At 44.8% G+C, this 8579-nt stretch overlaps 1 protein-coding gene across 1 annotated transcript in view; it reads left to right on the top strand.

Moving 5' to 3' along the window:
* The first annotated feature begins 2369 nt into the window (after positions 1 to 2369).
* Positions 2370 to 8579, top strand: part of dcn (decorin) — a 22179-nt gene continuing 15969 nt past the window's right edge. The window contains exon 1 of the mRNA XM_071519185.1: positions 2370 to 2987. The gene's annotated coding sequence lies outside the window, so the exon portion shown is untranslated. The remainder of the gene's footprint in view (positions 2988 to 8579) is intronic.

The raw sequence follows: 8579 nt of genomic DNA, 5'->3' as shown, positions 1-8579 counted from the left end.
TCTCCAGACGATGAAATGCACACATTCATCATCTTGTGCATTATTTAGTTTTGCATACGTTCTGTTCTCTGACACACTCTGACATACATATTCATACATTTACACACATTACTGCAGTAGAAAATGATGTCTCCTCGCAAACCAAGATTGGGGAAAAACTTTAAGTGAGTTAGTTTCTTTTCAGGTCTGTGATACTAAACCTGTGTTGAAGTTCATTCAGTCATTTGTAATTTGTATTTCGGGGGTTTGAGTGGGGGGAGGGCTAAATGGTTTAAAGCTGGTTTAAGGCAGCTTTGCACCTTGGCAGCCCCAGCTGTAAGTGGGAGATACATTTTTGAAAGGAATTCATTACCCAAAAATCTTCTTTGTAGTGTCTGGTGGAGATGAAAAACATTCTTTTCACAGCAGGTTCAGCCATCATGGGTGAGTCTAGCTTTCTCTGGAGCGCTCACTCGCAGCGGTTTCAATTTGTCACTTGCTGTGCGTTTTTCTGCCAGTGACCACACCCGACACCTGAAATTAATTTGTGCAAATCTACGGCGTCTCAATTATGGGATGGGACGGGACACTCTCCTCTGCTGGAGCCCCAATTTGTGATTTAGTGACTGATATTTTTACATAAAAGTCCTGTCTTGTGCAGCTTTAAGGCTTCTCTATGCCTCTGCTGGTTAAAACACCCAATGCTTTTCACATGTTACAATGACTGACAAGAAAAATATCAATATATGCCATTCATCCATCCAAAAGAGGAGTCCTGAGACCAACTTGTCTGAGTTGGCCTGGGACCATTTAGGCACACATGAGGCCACCATGTGTGTGGTCTGCCCTTTGCCTTCTGCGGGGAAAGACAGTCAAGTTGAGAGAGAAAAAGCCAGGCAGGATGAAACCTGCTCCCTGCTATCTGATCCGTTTAGGTCTTGAACAGAGAGAGAGAAAGACAGAGGGAGAAAGCAGGGGGAGGTAGACAGAGCCTTTCTTCCACGCTAAAACTCATCCAGTCTATCGTTCCTTTTGATTTAGGCGGTGTGCGAGATCAAAATCGAGACTTCAATAAAGATACAAGCAGAGTGACAGAGCGGATGAGAAGAAGGGGGGGAGACAAGGATGGATCGAAGCAAACATCCTGGGAGGATGCATCAGCCTCAGCCGCTGCAGATGTTCCCGGCTCATCATTCATTTGATCTGCTCTTTGTTCGATTAAACCTCCCTGTGCTGTTTACAGTCTCTTCAAAGGAACACTTTAACGCCTGAACAGCAGCAAACAGAATCCCTGGACTACTGCAGCTGTTGGTGTGATGTAGTGTAAATCAAAGTGGGAGTCAGGTTTGGTGATGTACGTATGCCAGCTAAGTGCATCACATCTCAGCCTTTGACCAATATATCTGAAAACTGACCTTTGTATAAAAGGAAGCAAGACTGGTATTGATGTATGTTTAGTAACTTCAGCTAATGACACACATCCATGTTAGCTGACTGTGGTGAAATTCAATCTGTTGTGAGAGGCATCACAGCGGAACTTAGTCTGGATTTACACAATAGAAAAGACTGATATAATGGCTTTTTCCATGTTGTCATGTCCATTCAAATTTTGAGATTTAGCTGATGTGAATGATGTAGAGCGAGCGGATAAAGGTCGAGTGACTTCCTCAAAAACACTCCAGCTGAACACATGGCTGTTGATGTAGACACTGGCTGTTGCCGGGGTTGAACTTGTGACCCTCCAGCTTTGAGACACGCAGCCTCTCCAGCCACTTACTGCAGCCATCCTGCTGCCTTCCAGTCATGATCGGAAAGATGAGATCTGGCTCACGTAGGGTTAAAAAACAGTCTGTTTTCTTTTTTTTTTTTCTCCCCCATGATTAAATCCAGCCTAGGCAGGCCCGGTCCAAGCAGCACAACATTTTAAAAGCACTGCCAGTAATCTGAACTACACTGAGAGTATCTGGTCCTTCATCGAGCGCAGAGTGCCGGGTTAAAGCAACACTGTTCATTAGAGAAACGTGCAAGATTTCAACCTTGATGCCTGGAGAGAGTGAGGCAGATTCAGCAAAGTGACCATGAGGACTGGGAATGGAAAAAAACAAGACATCCCCCCTCTCCCTTCCTCTTCCTCCTCCTCCTCCTTTTGCCTAATGGACTCCAATGGACCTCTCTGTCCATTAAGGCAACATAAACAAACCCAATCAAGATTTGGGGAATGGAGTTAGGACTGGGGGGAGGGGGGCATTGGGGGGAGGCGCCAATCTGAATACTTAAAGGATTAGACAAAAGTAACAAGGGGGATTATTCAGTATAGAAGCTACACAAATTCCCCTAAAGGATGAATGACAGAGAGTGAGGGCGAGAGAAAGGGAGAGGGTGTGTGTGTGTGTGTGCATGTGTGTGTGTGTGTGTGTGTGTGTGTGTGTGTGTGTGTGTGTGTGTGTGTGTGTGTGTGCAGCATTCTCCCCTAAGCTCCACAGGACCTATCATTACCAGATGACACAGTGAGGGTGGCTGCCGGCCGAGTCGCTGCTTATTGCCTTAAACTCAAGTCTCTGCCTCTTTCTCTCCTCTTTCCCTTATTTCTTTTCTTTCCGCTCTCCCTTTTTCCTCCTCTCTCTCTCTCTCTCTCTCTCTCTTTTTTTCCTCCCTTCCTCCCTTCTCCATTTCCAGCTGTTCTTGGAGCACGCAGCGAAGACCGGGGGAAGTTCTCCACCAATTGTTTCAGCCCTGAGAGGAGCTCAGCGGTCGGACCCCTCCCTCCTCCTGTCTCTCTCCCCTCTCTCTCTCCTGTCTCTCTTCCTCGCTCGCCCTCTCCCTCTCTCTCCTCCCCTTGCCGTGACAGAGCACACCTGCTTGGTCTTGGCTGCACGCGCTCCGAGTCCAATTACCCCATAGGCCCTCGCAGCCACTCCACAGTCTCATCCCCCCTTCTCGACTGGATTTTGGGAGTCAAGCTCACCTCGCGCACTCTACTCTCTTTGCCTTGCTTCTACTGAGAACAGGTAGGCTAATCCTTTAACTCTGGGACAAGCCAGGGAGAGTATGGAGGGGGATGTATGGAGGAAAGTATGGGTATTAAATGGGGGGATGTGAGGATAAGGAAAAAGGAGTTAGGTTTCAGCAGGGTCTCATTACTTAAAGAGATAGAGGATGGTGGAGTTTCGCTGAATTTGACTTTTGGATAACTTTGTAGTTGCTGTGGCAAATCCTTTTTTTTTTTATTATGTGAACAATGTTTTTCTGCATTTTTAGCATGTGATTTTTACATAGATTGTCAAACTGCAGTGTATCAGAATATATAATTATATAATATTATCCATGATATAGAAGTGATATATTTGCTGAGAAGAAGAGATGACTGATGTGTGTTTTCTTGCACAATATATATATGGATATTTCTATATGTGTCTATGTGCTATATGTTTGATTCCCCCTCTTCATATCTTGCTCCATGTGTCTCTGTCTCTCTGCAGCCTTTGTGTGGTTGTGTATGTTCCAGCTACGTTGCCAGGTCTTATTCCCACAGCAGTCTTGGCTTTGGGATGAGAGGCTCTAACTAATCATTCCCAGCCCATGCATACAGCACATTGGAAAGAGCACCAGCTAGGGAAGGGGGTGTGGTAGCGCAGTTGATGCTGGTACTCCACTGATGTGCCAAAAAAAAAAAAATTCTTTTTGCCCATCATCCATTTCCAAGGTATCCACCATTGAATTCCATGTTATCTTTTCAGCGGTTTCTCAGTTTACCTTTCTGGTTTGCGGTTTTCAGTTTGTTGCCTTCTGTGGCAATTGACCAAGTGAAGTGTTTTGACATAGCTTGTTGATTGTTTGGCTGTTACTCATATGGGCCTGGCTTTCCTCAAGATATGTGCGTGGGTATGTTAGCTTATCACTTGACACACATACCAAGTGAATTTGATGTGTTGTTATAGCTACACTAAGAAAAGGGGTTGAGTGAGGGGAGGGCAGAAAAGTGAGGACGTTTCTTTCTACATAATCCCACAGGTTGTCTCCCTTCCTTTGCTTCTTCTTTTTGTTTACAGTCGCTGGCTTCAGTGGGAAAGACATTAGGTTTACGAGTGCTTTTCTTCTCAGTTCAGTTGTTGCTTTTATTCATTGCCTTTCTCTTTTTTTTAGTTTTCTCTCATTCTACCTCTCTCTCTCTCTCTCTCTCTCTCTCCCTCTCCCTCTCTCTCTCTCTCTCTCTCTCTCTCTTTGTCTCTCTCTCTGGCATTTGGGCATTCTACAAGCAAAAGAGGGGGGAAAAAAGCTGAAATAACAACAAGGATTTCTTTGTGTTGATTCAGCCCATTACTGTTTGTCAAGCCTTTCATTGGAAAAGTCTGTGTTCCTGGGCTTCTCAGACTTTCCATCTCAGTAGTTCATCTCGCATTGCAACCAGACCATTTCAACCCCAAACCCCCAATCTCTTATCTGTCTGCTGTGCAGCTCTGTTTCTTATCAATGTGAACCTTCTCAGCCCACCGTGGCGTTTGCTGCTCTGTTTCCACAGGAGCAGAACAGGACCCAAATTGCCAGGGGCAACTAAAAGTGAGAGGCTTTGAAGAGGGGAGGAAAAAAAAGCTGTACCTGGCAACGCACAGTGCTATTAATCCTGTAATGGTACAGCTTCCTCTATCAAAGAGGGGTCTGAAGGCTTCCCGGCAAGCCACCACACAACTCCCAGCTAACTCATTACATCCCTATTGCCAGCAGGGGAAAACATAATAGGGCTCAACTGTACTGTATTTCTTTGAATTGACTAGAATGGAAAGAAATTGAGACAAAATAAACAGAATGAAATGTGAGAGGGTGTAGGGATAGAATAGAATAGAATAGAATAGAATAGAATAGAATAGAATAGAGAGTGAAGGCTAAAAGACACACAAAACTATCCCTGTAAGTTTACTGTACTAAAATATTTTTAGTACAGTAAATATAAAAGTGCTTCACACACTGTTGTATTCAGCTGAGCAGATGTTTGATATTTGAGGCAGGAATGAGTGAGCGGAAGGTTTGGAGGAGACAAGGCCCAGACTTGCACCCAGGGGCTGCATTTTTCCATCTGGACTTCAACTCTCTGGGTCCTAACAGCAAGAGAACAATGGAGTTGAATGGACATTAGCCATGAAGCCTTTTTTCTTTTCTTTTTTTCCTGCTCACTGGAATACCAGAAAGTTCCACATGTCAATCCTTCTGGCCAAATTTTTTTTATTGTAGAAGGGTCAGACAGAGAGAGAAAATACCGTGAGCTACATATGGGAGATGAAGGGAGGAGAGGAGGAGGGGAGAGAAGGAAGGAAGGAGCAAAAAAGGGAGGAGGAGATGGAAAGAGAAGAAAGGGAGAACGGGCTGGGCGGCTCGTCCACGTCTGAGCAGCGCGGACGGTTGATAGTGGGACTGAGGTTGATGGCAGACCTACAGCTCTTCTCATGGAACAGCTGAAATGTGGTTGAACCGCTCGCTGGCTCTCTCATGCTATGGCTCAAAACACCAGGTGTGCCATAGAGACCCTAAATTAATCTCCCAATGAAAGTTATTAGTCTGACTGATTAGTCTTATTTTTCTGCATAAAACCTTGAAGAAATACATTGTAGTGGTTTCAGGGGCATTTTCTTAGCCAAATATCTTTGTCTAAAAGAAGGGTTGACCGACCGGGAGGCTAGTTTCCAAGCAAGATTGATTTGGCATGACTCCCATTACCCAAGAACTTTTTGGCTCTGAAAATGTTTGTTGGCCGTATCTTTGCATATTTTCAGATGTTCTCACTCACAAAATCCCCTGATATGTCAGAAAATCTGCTGAAAACAATGACAAACGACTCCTGAGTGGACTGCCAGCGAAGAACACATAAAATCCCTCATCGTACACTCTGAAGTCGCAGCGTTCCCGCGTATCGCTTGTGCTCGTGTGTGTGAGTACACATGCAAACACATGGGAGTGGGCAGCACATTGACTCGCTGCTGGGTTTAAAAGGGCCACACGTGTTTTAAATGTCCTGTTGCCTTGTAAATACCTTCCCATGATTCATTGCTGACAGACGCGCTGCAGAGGCAGAGACAGGCCTGTGGAGAGTTAGGGGAAGACAGGGGGAAGGAGAGGATGGGTGGGGTAGTAGGTGGAGGGTGGGATGGGAGTCCATGTCTACTTTTTAGTGCTCGCTCTGTCACAACATGGTGTGGTTTGCTAAATCGAGTCTTTAGGGAAAGAGAAGTTTGAATGAATGGTAGTTTGATTGATGATGTATCTGGTTCAGTGGGTGGCTCATTGATTTTTTTATATGCTCTAAATTTCAATGAAAGGAAAGAGGGGGAGAGATAGCGAGAAAGGAAGAGAGGCAAAGTGAGTCCTGCTTTACTACTCCATGTGAGCTCTGTCTCTCTCCAGTGTAAATCTGCTTCCTGTCTGGGAATCATTAGAAACGCTGGGGCCAGACTTCAGGGGGACAGCGGAGGGAGGGAGAGAGAGAGAGAGAGAGAGAGAAAGAGAGAGAGAGATGAGACAAAAGAGGAAGACGGGAAGATTGACAAGGACGCCGCTGCAACAGGAAATGTCCACCTCTGCCCCCTTTTTCTCGGAGAGAGGGGGAGATCAGACATGGAAAGATGAGCCGCAGGCGCACGGCTTCGCAGGGAGAGACGAGAGAGGAGAGATGAGAAGATAGGGATGGTTAAAGGTCTGAAGCCCAGCCTTGTCTCTTCTTTTCTTTCTCTACCATATCCCCTTTTCATTTTAGAAAATTGCCTTTTTACATCACTCTTACACACACACACCCATACACTTTGACAGGCCCCCGCTGACCCTTCAAAGGCCACTCAAGCTCTTTTGAAGGCCCGAAGGAGCACTGATCTCAGTGCTGTAAAATTCACAAAGCTCAAATTATTATGGACTCCCCACTGATTGCAGTTCAGAGTGAAATCTGTGTCAGGTTAAACATTATAACGGCCTTGGCCGAGAAGACCTCTTGCACAACGACTTCCTCAATCAAATCCTGTTTTACAAAAGTCACTATAAAGCCCAATATTAAGTTTTAGAATTTATGTCAAAAATAAATCCATAAAACAACTTGTTTTCAAGTTTGCAGTGACAGTCTCGAAAGTCTTGAAAACTATGCACGGTTTACAAAATTCATTCAGTGAGGCGCTAAATTGTGTGGTTACTACTGATTTTCGATTGATTAGCGTCAGTCCAGTGCCTGTGAATAAAGCCTGCCCCACTTTCTACTGTAAGCTGGCACTGAACCTCGCCATGACGTGATACTGGGCATGTTCCCTGCATCAAGCAACGCTGAAATGATCAACATTATGTGAAGGACCTTGGGGAGAATAACTTAATGCAATTAGCGTTCATGCACACATTATGCTGCAGATGTTTGGTTTGTACATGTGCCAGATTAGCCGAATATTTAATTCATTAGGACACATCCTACAAGAAGGAAAAGGCGGCACTTCTGAATCATTGCTAAAACATGATTTAAACAAGGCTGGAACAAAACAATGGAAGTAATGCTGTTGTAAATGCAGTGCAGGGTATTTTACCGTCCTTAGCTCCAGTTATTTGCTGTGTTAACAGGTATTGTATTGACATGCCGGAGCAGGTTTAAACCCTTTATTGCAGTTGGATTGACAACAAAACGTCTGTTTAAAAGTATGAATGTGTCAAAGGGATTTTGTCAATATCTGATCTGTGTCAACAAGGTGTCAGGGTTTTTTACACAAATGAAACAATGGATCAGTTGTGAAGACATTTTTCATTGCATCTGTTCAAAACAAAACCACTGCAGCCTTGCCAATCACATAATACTGAATAGAGAACATTTTCTCAGTGCATTGAACTACAGAGTGATCATGGCCTTTCTTATACAACTATGAAAAAACAAGTAAGGTTACAAGCAACAAGTCAATGTAATTGCAAGCAGAGCTGTTTCAAGGTTTTGTCTAAACAAAGCATCAGTTTGAAGCAAAAAGATTGATGAGATCATGTTTTGCAAGCTGCAAAGCCCTAGACTGAGAGTTCCCTTTGAAACACAGAGGTTTGATTTCCAGCTTGCTGTGATCAAGCGTTCTGATTTCCAGTGTTTAGGAAAGTAAAATTGACGAGGGGAAGGGCTTTGTTGCAAAAGAAACTGGACAGAGTTTTCAGACTTGGTTCTCTGCCCCAGTTGTTCGTCTTCTTTGGAAGAATAGGAAATGCTGACACTGGCAAGATTTGGAGTTGCGTGGTCAAGTCATGTCCCAGCATGCTGTGTTGATAGCCCTCTAGGTTTAGCACGCGCACACACACACACACACCTGAAGTAAGTGTGTTGTTTGAGGAGCTTGTGTGCTCAATAAATGCTGCAGGTGTGTAGGTGTGTGTGGGTGGAAGAGTGGGGGGGGGCAGGTGGGCGTGGGGGGCATCCTGCTGGTCCTGTGGACGCACCTGAGCAGCCTGGTAATGAAGCACAGACGCCTGGGGCACAGCAGGTTGTCCGAGGTGTCGTCTCCACAGGTTCAGTCAAACTGTGAAAGCTGCAAAAACCTTTGAATTTCAACTTTCTTTGAGATTGCAGTTTAGCAGTCGTGCCTTGTTCTGTGTCCGCTGACAGACCTTGG

Source organism: Centroberyx affinis, unplaced genomic scaffold, assembly GCF_046629955.1.
Source record: "Centroberyx affinis isolate AG114_WGS23_722 - 3 ecotype Tasmania unplaced genomic scaffold, CSIRO-AGI_Caff_v1 ptg000671l_1, whole genome shotgun sequence".
Lineage (NCBI taxonomy): Eukaryota > Metazoa > Chordata > Actinopteri > Beryciformes > Berycidae > Centroberyx > Centroberyx affinis.
This window is presented reverse-complemented; position numbering and strand designations above follow the sequence as displayed.